Below are 22,649 nucleotides of genomic sequence, written 5' to 3' on the forward strand. Positions count from 1 at the left end.
TTTCAGTGAAATCAGTATAGATGAATTCAGGACTTACATACCACAAGGAGCCAGCTTTCATTCCTGAAAGTCCAGGAATGAGATGTAGGCCAAATACATGCAAATCTACCAAATGTCAACTTACTCTAGTCCTATGGCTTCTCAGAAAACTCTTAAATACAATGGAAAGAAGGAAATAAAAATTAAGATAAAATAATTTAATAAGGAGGATGTGGAACATAAGACTGATTTTTTTTTTCTGACAAAGTTGCAAAAATACTTTAATTTCCAAATATGCAGAATCTCCTCCCTCAGAAGTTTGAATCATTTATATATTAAAGATGAAAGAAAATATGTCATTTCTGTAAGTTCCATCTTAGACATAATAGGACTAATTAGCAATTTCTCTCTGAAGGGGGCTTTTTTATGCACAGTCGGGACTGTTGGGTCTTTGCTCATAATGCATCCTGTGCAAAGAACTCTGCTGCCCTCTGCTGTCACTGAAGGTAGAGGACACAGAAGAAAAGAAAACTCGGGCACCTGTGAATGGGAGAGGATGGGAACCCCTTGGTATTGGAAGCTTCCCTGGTGGCTCAGATGGTAAAGAACCTGCCTGCAAATGCAGGAGACCTGGCTTCCATCCCTGGGTTGAGAAGATCCCCTGGAGAAGGAAATGGCTACCCACTCCAGGATTCTTGCCTGGAGAATTCCATGGACAGAGAAGACTGGCAGACTACAGTCCATGGGATCACAAAGAGTTGGACATGACTGAGTGCCTTTTACTTTCACTGGAAGGCCAGGCAAGTCAATGCCCCTTCTGAGGGAAAAGACCCTTGTAAACATCCTTGAGCTACTGATTCAGTTCTTCACTCTGACTGGATACAAGAGAAGAAGTAAGGAAGTAGCTACAGGTGTGAGGTGTATCTTACTGTGGTTTTGATTTTCATTTCCCTGATTATTAGTGATGTTGAGCATCTACCCATTTGTCTTTTTCCATTTGTCTGTCTTCTTTAAAAAAACATCAGTTCAGATCCTCTGTCCATTTTTAATTGGGTTATTTTTCTGATATTCAGTTATATGAGTTCTTTGCATATTTTGGATATTAACTTCTTATCAGATACATTGTTTGCAAATATCTTCTCCCATTTGGTAGGCTGCCTTTACATTTTTTGATGGCTTCCTTCACTGTGCAAGAGCTTTTTACTTTGATGTAGTGCCATTTCTTTTATTTTTGCTTTTATTTCCCTTTCCTAAAGAGGCAGATCCAAAAATATAAATATATATTGGTAAGACCAATGGCAAAGGCCATACTGCCTCGGTCTTCTGAAAATCTTATGGTTGAACTCTTTACCAGATAGATTGCATGTTTCTATCATTTAGTTATTTTTCTGAGGTTTTATCTTATTCCTTCATTTGGAACATCTGTTCCCTCATTTTACCTAATTCTCTGATTTTGTTTATGTGTATTAGTTAGGTCTGTTGTCTCTCCCAATCTTGGAAAAGCGGCCTTCTGTAGGAGATGTCCTATGTTGCCAGCAGCATGCTCCCCCCTGGTCACTGGAGCTGTGTGCTCTGGGATGCGCCTGTGTGACTGTGCACACTTGTGCAGGGACCATTGTGTGCGCCGCTAGGCAGGGCTGGCCACGGGCCCTCTTGGCTGCAATGCCCTGCTTTGTGCTGTGGCTGCAGGTCCACTGGAGAACAGAGCAGGCCTCTTGCACAACAGCCCAGTGGCATGTGACTCTGCAGGCCCCCGGGTGCACGGGGCAGGCTTCTCGCATGGTCAGCTGCACAGCCCTGCAGACACCGTGGCTTCTGGCCCATTGGTAGTCAGGGCCAGGTTCCCACATGGCTGGCCACATGGTTTGCTTGCCCACAGCTTCTTCAGGCTCACAGTCTGGGGAGCCCAATGTGGGACTCAAGACTCCCACTTCCTGGGGAGGACCTTTGCGGTTGTGATATTCCTCCCATTTGTGAATCACCAGCCCCAGAGTGTGACTAAACCACATCTCTGCCACTCCTACCTGTCATATAAACCTGCTGCTTTATATCTTTAGTTGTGGAGATTCTTTTCTGCTAGTCTTTACATTGTTCACACAAATAGTTGTTCTGTGAGTAGCTTTAATTTTTGGTGTGCCCTTGGGAGGAGATAACTACAGGGTTTTCCTAGTGGACTGTCTTGGGCAGACTTTCCAGGAATAAATTACACTTCAAGTTCATTAGTGGTCATTTATGGACCATTGCAGGGAGAGGGCCAGAAAAATGTAAAAGACACACACACTTACTCACTCACTCATTCACTCAGTCATTCCCCTATCCCGGCTTCAACCAGCCCAGTTCTATCAGAGGATGTTTAGTGTAATGGTTAGGAGCTTGTGTGCTGGATTCTGACTCCTAATTCTGATACTTATTAGCTTTGTGACTTTGACTGGGTTTCTTACCTTTTTGTGCCTCAGTTTTCTTATTTGCAATGCAAGGTGGTTGTGAAGATCAAATGAGTTAATGTCAGAAGCTTAGACCCTACTGCTTGATGTATAATAAATGTTGAATGGTGATAACTGTCTATGTGGGACATCTCTTCCTATCACTGTAAAATCCTCTCAGCCTTACCTCTTATCTCACCAGCCACTACTTGTGACAGCTCTGTGCCAGCTTTGAAGGCTTTAACATGTACAGTGGCACAGTTTTCCATCTGGGCCACAGCCCTGTACCTTTTTCTTTCAGCCCTTGGGTTTCTAAGATGCCACATCATGGGGTACCCTCAACAACCTGCTTGGTACTCAAAATCTTCTCATCCCAGAAATGCAAAGAAGTTCATCTAGTGGACCATCTTTGACCTAGGTGAAATGGAAACAAAAGAAAAATATTTCTTTTTCTTTTTTTGCTCCTAGGTAGGCAATTTTAAAACATGTTTTATGAGCTTTTTCAGAAGGTTTGGAATTAAACACCCATTGCCTGCAGAGGAGGCCAAGCCCATATAGAAACTTCCCCCTACTTCCCTCCTGTTCCCCTGTACTCCTGCTCACTGGGATCACCTTCCCAAATTAACCATGTGCACTTGAAAGCTTGTCTTCGGCTCCACTTTCAGGGGAACCCAGGATAAAACACTATTGTTTTTAATTTTCTTAGCTTTGACTTTAAAAATGGTTACCCAGTTACTCATATGGTATGTCTATTTACAGACTGCCCTTGACTCTTGTCTTGTCTTTGGGATCTTGACTCTCTTTTCTGTGGCATCTCTAGTCTCATTCCTTTTATTGATTCCTTCTGAATATCCTCTCCATCCTGGAGAGACCTTCTGCCTCATGCCACTGCCCGAGTTCTTGGTAGAGGAGTCTGCCTTTGCTGCTATCATTTGTTCAGCTCTCATTCATCCATCTCCTCCCTTGCTCTGAAGCCATTCTCACAACTGACCTGTCAAGTGACAACTCCAGTCACTTAGAGGAAATAAAGTGGAACTGTTAAGCTGTGGCAGGATGAGTTATTATAAAACCTGAATCCATTCTGCAAAGAGGTTTGTAAATAATGAGAAGAAATATACTCATATTAATTAACATGTAATGATTTATATGCATTCTTATTTAATACTCAAAACAAGCCTATTTTTTAGTTGAGAAAATAGATTCAGAGAAGTTAACTTTTCAGCAAGCACACAGCTAGACTGTGCAGTGTGTGTGTTAGTCGGTCAATGGTATCTGACTCTTTACAATCCCATGGACTGTAGCCCATCAGGCTCCTCTGTCCATGGGATTCTTCAGGCAAGAATACTGGAGTGGGTTGCCATTCCCTTCTCCAGGGGATCTTCCCTGAACCAGGGATTGAACCCCAGGTATCTTGCACTGCAGCCAAATTCTTTACCATTTGAGGCACCAGGGAAGCCCCAACCCATGCAGAACTAGGACTTGAATTCAGGTCTGTCTTCTTAGATGCTCAGCTCTTACTCCATTAGGAACCTCTTTAGCGATGACTTCTGTGCTTGGCCCTGGTCTGAAGGCTGTCCGTAGTTCTCAGTACTGTGATGTGTAGATTTTTTCCCACTGATTTAAAAAGCAGGAGTGAAAGGAATCCCATTATATAGTGACAGAAAGTATATTTAAAATTACTTAGGGCTTTGGATTAAGGAAAAATGGAAACTGACTACTCATGGGTACAGGTTTTCATGTGGGGTGTTGAAAATATTCTAAAATTGATTATGGTGACTATCGCAAAGCTCTGTGAATATGCTAAAACAGCAACAACAATGAATTCTACGCTTCCAACGAGTGATTTGTCAGTATCTGGATTCTTTTTTTTTATTTTTAAACTTTACATAAGTGTATTAGTTTTGCCAAACATCAAAATGAATCCGCCACAGGTATACATGTGTTCCCCATCCTGAACCCTCCTCCCTCCTCCCTCCCCATACCATCCCTCTGGGTCATCCCAGTGCACCAGCCCCAAGCATCCAGTATCGTGCATCGAACCTGGACTGGAAACTCATTTCATACATGATATTTTACATGTTTCAATGCCATTCTCCCAAATCTTCCCACCCTCTCCCTCTCTCACAGAGTCCATAAGACTGTTCTATACATCATTGTCTCTTTTGCTGTCTCGTACACAGGGTTATTGTTACCATCTTTCTAAATTCCATATATATGCGTTAGTATACTGTATTGGTGTTTTTCTTTCTGGCTTACTTCACTCTGTATAATAGGCTCGTTTCATCCACCTCATTAGAACTGATTCAAATGTATTCTTTTTAATGGCTGAGTAATACTCCATTGTGTATATGTACCACAGCTTTCTTATCCATTTGTCTGCTGATGGACATCTAGGTTGCTTCCATGTCCTGGCTATTATAAACAGTGCTGCGATGAACATTGGGGTACACGTGTCTCTTTCCCTTCTGGTTTCCTCAGTGTGTATGCCCAGCAGTGGGATTGCTGGATCATAAGGCAGTTCTATTTCCAGTTTTTTAAGGAATCTCCACACTGTTCTCCATAGTGGCTGTACTAGTTTGCATTCCCACCAACAGTGTAAGAGGGTTCCCTTTTCTCCACACCCTCTCCAGCATTTATTACTTGTAGACTTTTGGATCGCAGCCATTCTGACTGGTGTGAAATGGTACCTCATAGTGGTTTTGATTTGCATTTCTCTGATAATGAGTGATGTTGAGCATCTTTTCATGTGTTTGTTAGCCATCTGTATGTCTTCTTTGGAGAAATGTCTATTTAGTTCTTTGGCCCATTTTTTGATTGGGTCATTTATTTTTCTGGAGTTGAGCTGTAGGAGTTGCTTGTATATTCTCGAGATTAGTAGTATCTGGATTCTATCTCAAAAACTGTGATTGAAGAAAAACCCACTAGAATTTTTACCGAATCTATTGGATAACCAAATACAACACATGTGTAGGAACTGGTCAGTAATGGCGCTGTTACTCCTCATATTCACAACCAGTAATTTTTTTCATAAAATGGTGCTTGGTTTTCACTTGCATATATTTGTGGGCTGGAGGATTTGGGGTTCCAGAAAGTATTCCTTTTCAGATTGTTGCTGATCTGGCACAAGGTTACTGAGCCCCGTGACTAGGAAGCCTGCAAGCAGCTCTGGGTGCAGCCACCCTCTTCTGCTCTTTTAAAAGTAAGAAAAGATCATCAGCATCTGAAAGAAAACAGCATAGAATCCTGTGAATGCCTGCCTTTGATGTGGCCTTACTTAGGGACCCACATCCAGATGTCCCAGGCAATTACAATGACCACTTTGCCTCAAATATATCTTCTTGTCCTAACTCCCAACAACAAAAGGGAATAGAAAAGTAAACCGTAACTGAGTTCCACAAACCAATATGCTGTTCTTAACCATGCTGCGATTCATGGGGTCGCAAAGAGTCGGACACTGAGCGACTGAACTGAACTGAGCCTTCCAGGAGATGTTGACTGTAGGGAAGCTGTGCAGTGGGGAAAGTGCCATTCAGCTTTGAAAAACGTAGACTCACAATGAGCCTCTGCTCACCTGAGGCAGGGACATCCTACAAAAGAAAGATGATTAGTGTGGCAGGACCATTGACCATTAACTATCGGCATCTACTGACACTATTATTTCAGTATCTTGATTAATTTCACCCTGAACATCCAAGAGGAGGTGGATTTCCCACTTCTCTTCACCTGTGACCTTAGTAACTGCTGATCACTTAGGGGTGCCTCCTGTCCTAAACAACTCGCATCCTCAACAATGTTGTTGTTTTTTTTTTATTATTCTGATCCACAAAACTAAAGCTGATGTGTGTCACAGCACAGGGGGAGTCTCTTTCTCAGCTTCCCCTGCTTCCTCAGCTTGTAGAAGAGAAACCAGAACTGTAGGTAGTTTTCTCCAGATTCCCCTAAGGAGAAACTCTAATCTACATAGGAAAGAATGCCTTATAAATCTACATGATAAAACACCAGAGAAAGGATAAAGGAAAAATTAGGGGAGGAAAAAGCTGGATACTCTAAGGAAAAATGGCCACTCCTATATTCCTGAGCTTTGAAAGATACAAGTAAGGGTTTTGACCCCAACAGTTCTTTGGGCCATGGGTTTATTGCCTCTGCTTAATACGTTGCCTTGAGACTCACCACATGGGTCAAGAATTCTCCCTGGATGTTCCCACTGAGAGAGGACCCCTTAGATATGTTTTTAAAAACAATTGGTGGTACATTGAGACAGTAAGCAGAGGGTTTTAGAATCCTGGGGACAGACTATAAGGACATTGCACTTTACCTAAAGGAAAGTAAACTTTCTCCTTGGTTAACACAAATCAGATTTTCTAAATGAATAGGATTGGACAGAACTAGTGACAGCTTATTTTGCAAAGTATTAACTAAATTGTTAAAACTTTAACAATGGAGGTGGAGTAAGTAGACAAAACTATTTTTTGGAGAAGGATTTCAGATTCCTCAATACACAGGAATGCTAAAAGTCCTTCTGCTCCTAGTTTCTATTGAGAAAAATCTAGAAAAGAGCTCTTGGGGAGAGAGAAGATCTGAACACAAAAGCTTGTGTTCACTTCTTAGCTCTGGGACTCTAGGCAGGCTAGTTTACCTCACTAATCTTCCCCTTCTTAATGGGTGGTGAAAAAAATTTTTTACTTGGCTTTCCCACAACACTATTACTGTTTTGGTTATTACATGTATCTACTACTGATAAATATATATTTATCTACTTATACTACTGATAAGTATATATATAAATATATATATATATACTTACCATATGTAAAAAAGGAAGGGAGAAATAGCAGCATCTATTAAGTGCACCTAAGTAAGGAACTGTCATTATCCCATTTTATAGATCAGCAAGTTGGTTCTCAAAAAATTCACTAAGTGATGCCAGGTCAAATACCTAGATAGTGCCAGGACTGGTTCAAACCCAGTCTGTTTCCTTTCAAAGTCTCTTTCTTCCAGTGGTCACTTTTCTTTTTATTAAATAGTGAAGTATTCTACAGGTACAGTGTTATTTAGATCACCAAATTTTCACTTGACAGTTTCTTCTTTGTCAGATGAAATTTTTGTGTTTATAATCAGGAGTTCCGTTTCTTAAAAAAAACTTACTGAAGTTTTCAAGTGTCTACACCATTTATAACTACCTGAAGCAGTCTTGTTGAAGATTCAAGTGAATCTTTGCCTATCTTGTAGCATCTCAAGTTAACCTTCTCATCTGTAACTGAAAATATAATAAATGTTAATGGCAACCCACTCCGGTACTCTTGCCTGGAAGGTCCCATGGGCAGAGGAGCCGGGTGGGCTGCAGTCCATGGGGTCGCTGAGGGTCGGACGCGACTAAGCGACTTCGCTTTCACTTTTCACTTTCATGCATTGGAGAAGGAGATGGCAACCCACTCCAGTGTTCTTGCCTGGAGAATCCCAGGGACGGGGGAGCCTGGTGGGCTGCCGTCTATGGGGTCGCACAGAGTCAGACACGACTGAAGCGACTTAGCAGCAGCAGCAGCAGCAGCAAACTCAACCTGGGTTTTCGGTGTGAAAAACTGATTACAGAATATTAACAGTATATTTATATGAACTAATTTAAGAATTTCTTGGTTTCTCTTTTCCTTATTCTTCTCAGTGATAAAAAACAAAGGAATAATCAGATATTATAAATAGTGCTGCAGTGAACATTGGGGTATGTGTAGACATGGAAGTAACCTAAATATCCATTACCAGATGACAAAAGAAAATATGGCCCATATATATATACACAATGGGATATTACTCAGCCATAAACAGAATGAAATAATGCTGTTTGCAGCAGTATAGATGGACCTAGAGATCATCATGCCAAGTGAAGTAAGCCAGACAGATATCATACCACCGCTTATATGTGAAATCTTAAAAAAGAATAATACAAATGAACTTATATATAAAGCAGAAATAGACTCACAGACGTAGAAAACTTATGGTTATCAAAGGTTAAGGGAGTGGGAGGGATAAATTATGAGTTTGGGATTAACACACACACTACTGAATATAAAACAGATAATCAACAAGGACCTACAGTATAGCTCAGAGAACTTATACTCAATATATTTTGTAATAACTGATATTGGAAAATATTCTAGAAAAGAATATGTATATGTGTGTATATATTATATATATATATATATGTATATATATATATATATAAAAGTATGTGTGTGTATAACTGAATCACTTTGTTACATACCCGAAACTAACACAGCACTTTAAATCAGCTAAACTTTAGTTAAAAAAATTTAACTCATTTTAAACTAAAAAATAATACTGGTTAGGGGGAAAAGTCCTTATTTGGCCCTAGGTAACTACTTGCCATTTCTAGGCTTATCAATACACAAGTTCTGAGTTAAGCATGAAATACTGCTGATAAAGTTATTCTCTAAGTTACTAGGTGTTATCTACCAGCAGTTGGACCTAGGTTAACAAGCAAAGCTCAGATTCCACAGCTATTTTAAGTATCTCATTAAAAAGTGAAAACATATTTAAATACCCAGAAAATTTAAAGAAGGGAAAAGATAGGAGGCAGAAAAAAATTAAAGAGGGTCAGAAAGAAATGCATCAGTGATTTCTCTGTCAGGTAACACTTTCTCAAACTGGCCTGATCGCTGAAGATGAAATAGAAATTTCTTTATCAAACGAGAATGTGAAAGAACTGACCTTTGATCAAATGTCCGTTTGTAGTTTTGACAAGGAAATTTGCTTGGGAAAAAAAAAAAGTACACTGGACACTTCCTACATGAAAAGTTAAGTTGCAGTAATGTAAAGGCAGCCAGAGGTCAGACTTCTTAAAACAAGTCTGTCAGATAAAACCTGACTCCTTCTACTATGCACGTGGTGTGTTTTTCAATCTGCAAAGGGTTTTTAAGGACAGATGTGGTATTTTTGTTCTGTGCTGAACATAATTTTAGGCCTGAGTTTGAGCTTCTAATTTTTCACCTAGCATATATTACAGATTGGGATGGAAAAAAGCTAAAATGGTAACATAAATATTGTCAGCCATCTAATTTGTATTCAGTAATTATTCTACAAGATAATTAGTTATAAGCCTATTGATTTCATTTTAGTGTCCCCTATAACATGCAGTACTTTGGCCACCTCATGCGAAGAGTTGACTCATTGGAAAAGACTCTGATGCTGGGAGGGATTGGGGGCAAGAGGAGAAGGAGACGACAGAGGATGAGATGGCTGGATGGCATCACTGACTCGATGGACGTAAGTCTGAGTGAACTCTGGGAGTTGGTGATGGGCAGGGAGGCCTGGCGTGCTGCATGCGTTCATGGGGTCGCAAAGAGTTGGACACGAATGAGCGACTGATCTGATCTGATCTGATAACATGCTAGTAGAAGACCCATAGCTGTGTTTGAAAAGTTAACTAAAAATGACTTGAGGGTCCCTTGGACTGCAAGGAGATCCAACCAGTCCATCCTAAAGGAAATCAGTCCTGAATATTCATTGAAAGGACTGATGTTGAAGCGAAACTCCAATACTTTGTCCACCTGATGTGAAGAGCTGACTCATTTGAAAAGACCCTGATGCTGGGAAAGATTGAAGGTGGGAGGAGAAGGGGACGACAGAGGATGAGATGGTTGGGTGACATCACCGACTCAATGGACATGAGTTTGAGTAAACTCTGAGAGTTGGTGATGGACGGGGAGGCCTTGCGTGCTGCAGTCCATGGGATTGCAAAGAGTTGTACACAACTGAGCAACTGAACTGAAAAATGACTGTATTATGTAATGATCTGAGTGAGTACAAGATTATTAATATTTATATGTAAAATCATCATGGTACAGATATATGATCATTTTTATTTTCATTCAGAGAATTTGATAGTTGGTAATGAACCTATTTGTAATGAGATCCTCCTCATGAAGTCAAACTAATTCAAAATACTGGAAATGATAGAGTACAAGACCCCTGCCCTGACTTCTCACCCTATGCATTTTTCCATTCAGCCACATTATATAGTATTTTAAAGACTGTATTCCATGCACATAGCAGGAAGTTAATACATATTTGCAGAATCACAGAATATTATATACAATATTGATAGTTGTTTGGAAGAAGCAATCAAAGAAAATTCTCCTTTTGTCCTTCTAATAGAGCTCTTTACTGAATGAAATTCATTTTTACTTTGGGGAGGCAAATAGAATTATGATTAATTGTATGGACTTTAGAATCTCACATCTTAGTAACAAATCCCAGATAAATCTTAACAACGTGTCACCAACTTGGAAATGTTCAGTAAGTGACAGCTGAATAACTTTCCAGTTTTATGATTGATACCACCTAAGTTCTCACAAAACTCCCATCCTTATCACAAGCATCATCTGAGTTATGCCTTCAGATATGTACTTTTGTTTATATGTCTCCCATCTGTGTTAACACAAGGGAGTCTTTTTTTCAGTTGGCATTGCTTATTGGTGCTCATTCCTAATGGTAGGGACCATGTATGTGAAGTCACTCAGTTGTGTTCGACTCTTTGCAGCCCCCTGGACTGTAGCCTACCAGACTCCTCTGTCCATGGGATTTTCCAGGCAATAGTACTGAAGTGCCATTTCCTTCTCCAGGGGATCTTCCTGACCCAGGGATTGAACCCAGGTCTCCCGCATTGTAGACAGATGCTTGACTGTCTGAACCAGACCATAGTACTAAGCTTAGCTGATAAAGATGGTATTCCTGATAGACAGTGTTATGTCATATGAGCTGACTTGTCTCCAAATATACTGATCCTGTTGCCAGGTGTCCATGAGAATGGTAAGGATTTCTAGTGGATTATCTCAAGGTCAGTACCATCTTTTCTGAAAATCAAGAGCTAAAATAAATACCTAGCTCCTGATTGTTTATTTCTACTATAAACTTCACTATGCAGAACACTTTCCTTTCTTTAGTATGGTCTCCAAAATACATAAGACCTTAAAAGAATCTTTTGGCACGTGGTAACTGGTTTTTCAAATAGCCTTAGGCTTTCTTTTTCTTCTTCTTTGTATCTACTTAATGTAAGAAGTCAGAAGAGAAAGCAGGGAAATGGAATCTGAAATTAGTGATCTAGGCCTACAGCTCTCCATTTGTGAAATATTTATTTAATACTTATCCTTGGAAGCTTGTTAGCCTAGTGTTTTGAAAATCAGTAATCCATAATTTAAGAGCCCAGATGAACTGATCCTACAAAGACTAATATCTGACAGAGAAGAATAGGGACAGTTCTTGAAATTGCTTCCTTGATTTTTAACCGAGAGTGAAAAACCTTGACATCTGGTCTTAATCCAACAAGTCTGACCTTCTGTTGATGAAGGTCACAACAGTACACATTTTTGTACACTGGCAAAATAAGACCTCTTGTAATTTTCATAAAGATCTTTAAAATCACTGTTCCATTGAAGAACATTTGCAAGACCAGTATTGATCACACCTGGTAAATGTTGCTTATTATGACCAAATTGGAAAATTCTTAGAAACAGTCATTTCTACTGTAATTATTCTGAACTCATACATTGGATATTATTTTCTAGAAAATAATTCTGAAGCAATCATTCTAAGTAAATCCTGCTGCTGCTGCTAAGTCACTTCAGTCGTGTCCGACTTGGTGCCACCCCATAGACGTCAGCCCACCAGGCTTCCCCGCCCCTGGGATTCTCCAGGCAAGAACACTGGAGTGGGTTGCCATTTCCTTCTCCAATGTGTGAAAGTGAAGTCGCTCAGTCATGTCCGACTCTTAGCAACCACATGAACTGCAGCCTACCAGGCTCCTCCGTCCATGGGATTTTCCAGGCAGGAGTACTGGAGTGGGTTACCATTGCCTTCTCCAAATAAATCATAAATATGCCAATATCTCTCAGTGTGAAAGAAATAAGAGGAAAATAAACGAATCTCTGCACCATCAATATGTTTCACCTGATATGAATGCTACAGGTTTTCATAAAAATAGCATCTCTGAGACAGAATTCATGTTCCAAAAAGTTCACCCTTTTAAAGTGTACAATTTAGGGGGCGGGCAGTGGGACAGGGAGGTTTCTAGCATGTTCAGCATTGCACATTGTTTTAGTTCAGAAAATTTTCATCAGCTAAAGAAAGATTGTTATTTTCAAAATCATTTTGTCTGTTCTGGGTTCCTTATGTTTTCGTGTGAATTTTAGGATCACTTTTTTCATCTCTGCAGAAGTAGCAGCTGGGATTGTGCTGGGATAGGTTGAGTTTGTAGATCATCTTAATCAAGTCTTCAGACCCATAAGCATGAGATGTATTTTCATTTATTTAGATCTTCTTTAATTTCTCTGAAAAGTTTTACAATTATTAGTGATAATTTTATATTTTTATTTTTTAATATTTTATTGGTACTCTTGTAAATGTAATTGTCATCTAAATTTTATTTTAGAATTGTTGATTACTAGGGTATAGAAAGGGGCTTCCCAGGGGGCACAAATGGTAAAGAACCTGCCTGCCAATGCAGGAGACACGAGAGATGCAGGTTCCATCTCTGGGTCAGGAAGATCCTCTGGAGGAGGGCATGGCAACCCACTCTAGTATTCTTGCTGGAAAATCCCCATGGACAGAGGAGCCTGGTGGGCTACAGTCCATAGGATCACAAAGAATCAGACAGGACTGAAGGGACTTAGTACAGTGTATAGAAATATAATTTTTAAAAAGTTGATCTTGTGTCCTGTACCTTTTCTGAACTTACTCATTAGATCTGATTATTTATTAGTTGATTTCTTGGATTTTCTAAGATATATGATCATATGCTATGCAGGTAGATACTTTTAGTTATTTTTTCTAATCTGAATGTTTTTTAATGCCTAAATTGCCCTGGATAAAACCTCTATACAGCATTGAATAAAAATGTCAAGAGTGTTACTATCTTCTTCGTGTTCTTACAAGAAAAAGCATTCTGTATGATGTTAGCTATGAGGTTTTCATAAATAACATTTTTGGGGAAATTCCTGTCTCTTCCTAGTTTGCTAAATATTTTACTGTGAAAGGATGCTTGCTGGATTTCTGTAAAATTCTTTTCTTAGGTTTGTTGAGATGATTGTGTCGTTTTTGTCCTTTATCCTGTTAATACAGCCTATTACATTGATTTTTCATATGTTGAATTCATCTTGCATCCCTGGGGAATAAATTGAACTTTTGTTACAGAGTGCTGTCAGTTTCTGTATAATCCTTCTTATATCTTGCTGGATTTGGTTTGCTAGTATTTTTGTTGAGGATTTTTGCATTTATAAATCATCAGAGATATTCAGCCATAGTTTTCTTTTCCTGTCATGTCTTTGTCTGGTTTTGCTATCAAGATATTACTGATCACATAGAATAACTTGGGGCATATTCCCTCCTTTTCTCCTTTTTTGAAACAGTTGAAGAAATATGTGTAATATTTTTTTTTCTTAAACATTTGGTAGATTTACTAGCAAAGTCTGAGCTTACCTGAGCCCAGGCTTATCTTGTGGAATTTTTTGATTAATAATTCAATATGTTTACTTGTTGTATATCTATTCAGACTTCCTATTTCTTGAGTCAGTTTCAGAAATTTTTGTCTCTCTACCTAAATTATTCACAGTATACCTTTATAATTTCTGTTATTCCTCTAAGAGTGATAGTGACGTGCTTCTTTTAAAGTCCTTAACATAGTAACTTCAGTCTCTTTCTTTTGTTTGGTTATCTAGCTAAGTCCTTTGAGTGTTGTTGTTTTTTTTTTTTTTTTTTTTTTTTTTTGTCTTTCCTAGAGCCAGTTTTTTTTTTCAATTTTCTATTTTTTTTTATTTTTTTTCTATTGTTTTCCTATACTCTATTTCATAAAGTTCCCCTCTAATCTTTATTAATTTATTTCCCTCTGCTTGGGTTTTTTGTGTTTTTTGTTTTTTAGTTTTTTTAAAGGTTCAAGGTCAGATTTTTTTTTTTATTGAAGTATAGTTGATTTATAGTGTTTTAGGTATACAGTAAAGTGATTCAGTCATTCTTACACATATTATTTTTCAGAGTATTTTCCATTGTAGATTATATACAAGACATTATAGTTTCCTGTGCCATACAGTAGGTCTTTGTTGTTTATCTATTTCATATATAATAGTATGTATATGTTGGTCCCAAATTCCTATATTCTGTCTCCTCCTTTTTTCCTTTTGGTAACCGTAAGTTTGTTTTCTATGTATGTGAGTCTTTTTCTATTTTGTATGTAAGTTAATTTGTGTCATTTTTTTTATATTCCCCATATAAGCAATATGATGTGTCTTCCTGGTTTACTTCACTTAGTATGATAATCTCTAGATCTATGCAGTATTTGTGTTGTTGCAAATGACATTATTTCATCCTTTTTATGGCTGAGTAATATTCCATTGTATATATGTACCACATCTTCTTTATCCATCTGTCATCAGACATTTTGTTTGCTTTCCTGTCTTGGCTTTTGTAAATAGTGGTGCTGTGAACATTGAAATGCATGTATCTTTTCATATTAGAGTTTTCATCTTCTCCAGATACATGCCAAAAAGTGAGATCACTGGGTCATATGGTGATTCTGTGTTTAGTTATTTAAGGAACCCAGACCTCCATACTGTTTTCCATAGTAGCCATTGTTTTCTTCCAGTGGTAAAGAATCTGCCTGCCAACTCAAGAGATACAGGTTCAATCCCTGGGTTGGGAAGATCCTCTGGAGGAGGAAATGGCAACCCACTCTAGTATCCCTGCCTGGAGCATCGCCATGGGCAGAGGAGCCCGGTGGGCTACAGTCCATAGTGTCACAAAGAGTCAGACACTACTGAGCATAACTGAGTACACACACACATACCAATTCACATTCCTACCAACAGCTTAGTAGAGTTCCTTTTTATTAAAACCTTCTCCAACATTTGTTATTTGTAGACTTTGATGATGGCCATTCTGACTAATGTGAAGTGATACCTCATTGTAGTTCTGATGTTCATTTTTCTGATAATTAGCAATGATGAGCATTTTGTCATGTGACTGTTGGCCATCTGGATGTCTTCTTTGGAGAGATGCCTGTTCAAGTTTATTGTCCATTTCTGATTGGATAGTTTTGGGGTTTTTGTTTTGTTTGGTAGTTTGCTATATGAGCTGTTTGTATAATTTGGAAATTAATCCCTTCTCAGTCACATTATTTGCAAATATTTACTCCTATTCCATAGGTTTTACAATTTCCTTTGGTCTACAAAATCTTTTAAGTTTGGTGGTTAGGTTCCATCATTTATTTTTGCTTTTGCTTCCATTACTCTTGGTATGTGAGCTCAGTTGCTCAGTCCTGTCCAGCTCTTTGTGACCCCATGGACTGTAACCCACCGGGCTCCTCTGTTCATGAAATTTTCCAGGAAAGAATACTGCATTGGGTTGCTACTTCCTACTCCAGAAGATCTTCCCAACCCAGAGATTGAATGCACATCTGTTGGATCTCCTACATTTGCAGGTGGCTTCTTTACCACTGTGTCACCTGGGAAGCCCCTATTACTCTAGGAGATAGGTCTGAAAAAATTATTGCTGTGATTTATGTCAAAGAGTGTTCTCCTTGTGTTTTTCTTTAGGAGTTTTATAGTATCCAGCCTTATATTTAGGTCTTCAATTCATCTTGAGTTTACTTTTGTATATGGTATTAGAGAGTGTTCTGATTTCTTTTACATGTAGATATCCGGTTTCCCAGCATCACTTATGGAAGAGACTATCTTTTCTCCATTGTATATTCTTTCCTCTTTTGCCATAGATTAATTGAACATAGGCATGTGGGTTTATTTCTGGGTTTTCTGTCCTGTTCCATTATCAGTGTGTCTTTGTGCCAGTACCATACTGTGTTGATTACTGTAGCTTTGTAGTATAGGTTGATACTGTAAAAGGCTAGCATGGAACTGAGGTGAGGGGATAAAATTAAGGAAAGATAAACTGCTATGAAGCTCACGGTTCTTACTGAACATCTGCCATTCTTCTTGCATAATACTCCTTGATTTGTTGCAAACGGTGAGAATGTAAATTGGTGTGTGTGTGTGTGTGTATACACACTTGTGTATGTTGCTCAGTTGCTCAGTTGTGTCCAACTCTTCAGAGATATTTCTAAAGAAAGTAAGCTGAAAATGTTACTTTTGAGATTCCTATTTATGGATCAGTTTAAAAGTTTGTGCGATATTTGAGTTTAGGTTTTCTGTAAGAGAAAAATGGTTTCTATGTATTTGCATGCAACTATAAGTTTCTAAAGGAGATCAGTCCTGGGTGTTCTTTAGAAGGAATGATGCTAAAGCTGAAACTCAAGAACTTTGGCCACCTCATGCTAAGAGTTGACTCATCAGAAAAGACTCTGATGCTGGGAGGGATTGGGGGCAGGAGGAAAAGGGGACGACAGAGGATGAGATGGCTTGATGGCATCACCAACTAGATGGACATGAGTTTGAGTGAACTCCGGGAGTTGGTATGGACAGGGAGGCCTGGCATGCTGCAATTTATGGGTCGCAAAGAGTCGGACACAACTGAGCAACTGAACTGAACAAGTTTCTTAAAGAAATAGCAAACATTTTTCTTTAAGTGGAGCAGGAAGTAAGTGACCTGAATACTTTTGAGGGGAGAGAGGAAGTAAAAAAAAAAAAAAAGTGGTAACATTCACAGTACAAAAATGTAACAGTCAGTCCTGTTGATATGTGTGACAAAGACCTGAGTAGCCAAAGAGGATTATAAATCACTGTACACAGATCAGTGCCACTGAAGAATTTGTTGACTGTAGAAACATGAAAGTATCTGAAATAGAAACCTGAATATGTTTCCAAGTTGGAAGGCTTTGTATCAGTTTCTAAAAGAGGAAAGCATTAAAAAATAGAGTGCTACCTATGCCTTATTTATTTATCTTTAAATAGAAAGTAGCAAGGGAGAGATTTGATTCAGCCAGTGGTATTCAGAGATAAAGTAAAGTGGGCTATTATAGAGGATGAGGGGGTACCATCAGTGGTATATGCTGCTCCAAACATGAGGAACTAAGTGGCTGACACCTGAATTTCCTTCCCTGCCTCTTAATCCAGGATCTTTTATGATGCTTTAATTATAGAACATACTGCTAATGGTTAAAGAAATACAACTGTTTGAGGGAATATTTAAGTGCAGTGCCATTTACCAAAAAGCAAATCAGTTCAGTTCAGTTCAGTCGCTCAGTCATGTCCGACTCTTTGGGACCCCATGAATTACAGCACGCCAGGCCTCCCTGTCCATCACCAACTCCTGGAGTTCACCCAGATTCACAGCCATCGAGTCAGTGATGCCATCCAGCCATCTCATCCTCTGTCGTCCCCTTCTCCTCCTGCCTCCAATCCCTCCTAGCATCAGAGTCTTTTCCAATGAGTCAACTCTTCGCTTGAGGTGGCTAAAGTACTGGAGTTTCAGCTTTTGCATCAGTCCTTCCAAAGAAGACCCAGGACTGATCTCCTTTAGGATGGACTAGTTGGATCTCCTTGCAGTCCAAGGGACTCTCAAGAGTCTTCTCCAACACCACAGTTCAAAAGCATCATTTCTTCGGCGCTCAGCTTCTTCACAGTCCAACTCTCACATCCATACATGACCACTGGAGAAACCATAGCCTTGACTAGATGGACCTTTGTTGGCAAAGTAATGTCTCTGCTTTTGAATATGCTGTCTAGGTTGGTCATAACTTTCCTTCCAGGGAGTAAGCGTCTTTTAATTTCATGGCTGCAATCACCATCTTCAGTGATTTTGGAGCCCAAAAATATAAAGTCTGACACTGTTTCCACTGTTTCCCCATCTATTTCCCATGAAGTGATGGGACCAGATGCCATGATCTTCATTTTCTGAATGTTGAGCTTTAAGCCAACTTTTTCACTCTCCTCTTTCACTTTCATCAACAGGCTTTTGAGTTCCTCTTCACTTTCTGCCATAAAGGTGGTGTCATCTGCATATCTGAGATTATTGATATTCCTCCCAGCAATCTTGATTCCAGCTTGTGCTTCTTCCAGCCCAGTGTTTCTCATGATGTACTCTGCGTAGAAGTTAAATAAACAGGGTGACAATATACAGCCTTGATGTACTCCTTTTCCTATTTGGAACGAGTCTGTTGTTCCATGTCCAGTTCTAACTGTTGCTTCCTGACCTGCATATAGGTTTCTCAAGAGGCAGGTCAGGTGGTCTGGTATTCCCATCTCTTGAAGAATTTTCCACAGTTGATTGTGATCCACACAGTCAAAGGCTTTGGCATAGTCAATAAGCAGAAATAGATCTTTTTCTGGAACTCTCTTGCTTTTCCGATGATCCAGAGGATGTTGGCAATTTGATCTCTGGTTCCTCTGCCTTTTCTAAAACCAGGTTGAACAGCTGGAAGTTCGCAGTTCATGTATTGCTGAAACTTGGCTTGGAGAACTTTGAGCATTACTTTACTAGCATGTGAGATGAGTGCAATTGTGCAGTAGTTTGAGCATTCTTTGGCATTGCCCTCTTTGGGATTGGAATGAAAACTGACCTTTTCCAGTCCTGTGGCCACTGCTGAGTTTTCTAATGTTCCCTAATACATTGAAGCTAAAACATGGCTGCTTAGAAACAGAGATACATTTTTTAAAAACCAGATGACTTTTCCCTTTCCTTCCACCCACAACACTCTCTGAAATGCTATTTGCTCTCTTCTCTTTAGCAGGTTTTTTTTAAAACATGTTGTGCATTTCTTTTTTTTTTAATTTTTTATGCCACTTTATTATTATTTTTTAATTGAAGGATGATTGCTTTACAGAATTTTGTGCTTTTCTGTCATACATCAACAAGAATCAGTCATAGGTACACCCATGTCTCCTCCCTCCTGAAACTCCCTCCCCATCCCGCCCTTCTAGATTGTCACAGAGCCCTTGTTTGAGTTCCCTGAGTCATACAGCAAATTCCCATTAGCTATTGATTTTACATATTGAACTATAAATTTCCATGTTACTGAGAGAGTCAATAAGCAGGTTGATAAGAAGTCCAGGGTCCCCGAGGAGGAAAGAAGGGTCTGGAATTCTCAAGAAGGAGAAAAGGACAAACATCTTTTTTTTTTTCCTCTAGTTCCTTAGTCTTAGTCACATAAAATGTTGTTTTTTTTTAAGCCGGGAACTGATGATTACACAACAAACAACTCAGTTTAAACTCTGTACTAAGGATTATATAGCAACAATGTGTCCTGATTGAGGACAGTTTCTTCTTTCTGAAAACCTTCTGACTAATCCTTTTATCTTAAAATGAATAGTATGTGAGTGGGTCTAGTAAGATCTTTACAACCTTGAGACATTCTTTTGATTTATTGTAATAACCAATTAAAAAGTATATAACTCCCTTAGACTAGCGAGGGGGGCATTCTCCATCCCCCTTCTGATGTCTGTGTCAAAAGCTTTCTCTGTCCCTTTTCATACTTTAATAAAACTCTGCTACACAAAAGCTCTTGAGTGATCAAGCCTGGTCCCAAAGCTAAATCATCTTCTTTGGAGATCAAGGATCCAACACCGTTCACCATAAGCTGTCATTACTGTCTCCATACATCTCACCCTCTTCCTTGTCCTCTCCCCCGATATCCATAGGTCTGTTCTTTATGTCTCTTTCTCCATTGCTGCCCTGAAAATAAATTCATCAGTACCATCTTTCTAGATTCCATATATATGTGTCAGTATACAATATTTAAAGATCTGCTGGAGAAGGGATAGGCTACCCAGTCCAATATTCTTGGGCTTCGATTGTGGCTCAGCTGGTAAAGAATCTGCCTGCAGTACAGGAGATCTGTTTGATCCCTGGGTTTTGAAGATCCCCTGGAGAAGGGAAAGGCTACCCACTCCAGTATTCTGGCCTGGAGAATTCCACGGACTGTATAGTCCATGAGGTTGCAAAGAGTCGGACATGACTGAGTGACTTTCACTTTCTTTCTATACGTTATTTGTATTTTTCTTTCTGACTTAACTTCACTCTGTATAATAGGCTCTAGGTTCATCTGCCTCATTGGAACTGACTCAAATGCATTCATCTTTATGGTTGAGTAGTATTCCATTGTTGGAGAAGGCAATGGCACCCCACTCCAGTACTCTTGCCTGGAAAATCCCATGGACGGAGGAGCCTGGTGGGCTGCAGTCTATGGGGTCGCTAGGAGTCGGACACAACTGAGCGACTTCACTTTGACTTTTCACTTTCATGCATTGGAGTAGGAAATGGCAACCCACTCCAGTGTTCTTGCCTGGAGAATCCCATGGACAGAGGAGACTGATGGGCTGCTGTCTTTGGGATCGCACAGAGTCAGACACGACTGAAGCGACTTAGCAGCAGCAGCAGCAGCAGCAGTATTCCATTGTATATATGTACCACAGCTTCTTTATCCATTCATCTGTTAATGGACATCTAGGTTGTTTCCTTGTTCTGCTGCTAAGTCACTTTCTAGCTATTGCAAATAGTGCTGCAATGAACATTGGGATACATGCGTTTTTTTAAAATTTTGGTTTCCTCAGGGTATATGCCTAGGGGCGTATATGCCTAGTGGTATATAGTAGTGGGATTGCTGGGTCATAAGGTGGTTTTATTCCTAGTTTTTTAAGGAATCTCCATACTGTCTTCCATGGTGGCTGTATCAATTTACATTCCCACCAGCAATAAAAGAGGGTTCCCTTTTTTTCATGTTGTTAAGATGGTAGTACTCCTCCAAACTGAGCTATAGGTTCAACAGAATACCTATCAGAATCTTAGCTGCCATTTTTGCAAAAACTGGCAAGCTCATTGTAAAATTCATCTAACATGCAAGGAGTATCCAAAACAGTCTCTAAAAAGATCAAAGAGAATTTATATTTTCCAATTGCAAAACTTACTCTAAAGCTGCACTATTCAAGTCAGTGTGCTGTTTCATAAGGATCAATGAAATAAAATTGAAAGTCCATAAATAAACTGTTCCCTTTGTGGTCAGTTGATTTTTGACAGAGCTGCAAGAAAAGTCAGTGGGCAAAAGATAATCTTTTCAACAAAGTGTACTGGGACAACTAGATAGTCACATACAAAAGAATCAAGTTGAACCCCTTCCTCACATCATACACAAAATTTAAATTAAGGTGTGTAATATGCCTAAATTTAGGAGGTAAAATTATAAAAACTTAGGAAAAAATAGGAGTAGTTTTTTCATGATGCTTAGATCAGGCAGTGGTTTCTTAGATTTGATATTAAAAATACAAGTAACAGAAAAATAGATATATTGAACTTTTTCAAAATTAAAAATATCTGGGCTTCAAAGGACAGCATCATGAAAGTGAAATATAATACTTAGAATGGAAAAAAAAGTTTGAAGATCATAAGGGGCTTGGTATCAATAAAAGAACACAGGGAAAATGTATTCAATATCTTATAACCTATAATGGAAAAGAATCTGAAAAGAATATATATATATATACACACACATATATATATATATACATACATATATATATACATACACACACACACACACACACCCATATATATAGCTGAATCACTTTGCTGAACACCTGAATCATTGTAAATCAACCGTACTTTAATTTTTAAAAAAGAAAAAACAATATTAAAAGAGCCCTTACAACTTAATAATAAAACTATGAATAACCCAATGGGTAAAGGTTTGGAATACACATTTATGCAAAAAATATGTCAAATTGTTCAAATGGACAATAAGCATATGAAAAATAAAGTCAACATCATTAATTCTTAGGGAGATGTGTATCAAACCTGAAATGATTTATCACCTCACACTCACTCACAAAAATGTCTACAGTAAAAAAAGACAGTAACAAGTGTTGGTAAATTGGAACTTCTCACATATTGCTGGCAGGGTTTTACAGTGGTGCTAATTTGGAAAAAATTTTAGCAGTTTATCAGAAAAGCTAGCCATAAAGTTTCTGTGTGATGTAACAGTTCCATTTCTAGATAAATACCTATGATAAAAATAGTCACCTGTAGTTGAATTTTCATAGCAATGTTATTTAAAAAGTAGAAACAGCTGAAATGTTCATCACCTGATAAATGGATAAATAAATGTGGTATATCTGTAAAATGGAATATTATTTGACCATTAAAGGAAGGAAGTATTGATAGGTGTGACAGCATAGATTCACCTTGAAAATGTCATACTAAATGATAGAAGCCAAATGTAAAGGCTGCATTGCGTAGATTCATTTATATAGAGTCAGTGGAATAGGCAAACTCATACAGACTAAAAGTAGATTGAGGGTTACC

At 38.8% G+C, this 22,649-nt stretch overlaps 1 protein-coding gene and 1 long non-coding RNA gene across 9 annotated transcripts in view; both read left to right on the forward strand.

Annotated features, from left to right (window-relative positions):
* The window catches only part of LOC123330927, a 435,096-nt gene that overhangs the window by 35,817 nt on the left and 376,630 nt on the right, over window positions 1-22,649 (forward strand). The window lies entirely within an intron of this gene.
* LOC123330928 lies at window positions 9,638-12,124 on the forward strand. Its single transcript, XR_006547211.2, has 3 exons — window positions 9,638-9,680; window positions 11,039-11,225; window positions 11,981-12,124. It is a non-coding gene; the product is annotated as an uncharacterized LOC123330928 (long non-coding RNA).

Source organism: Bubalus bubalis, chromosome 21, assembly GCF_019923935.1.
Source record: "Bubalus bubalis isolate 160015118507 breed Murrah chromosome 21, NDDB_SH_1, whole genome shotgun sequence".
NCBI lineage: Eukaryota > Metazoa > Chordata > Mammalia > Artiodactyla > Bovidae > Bubalus > Bubalus bubalis.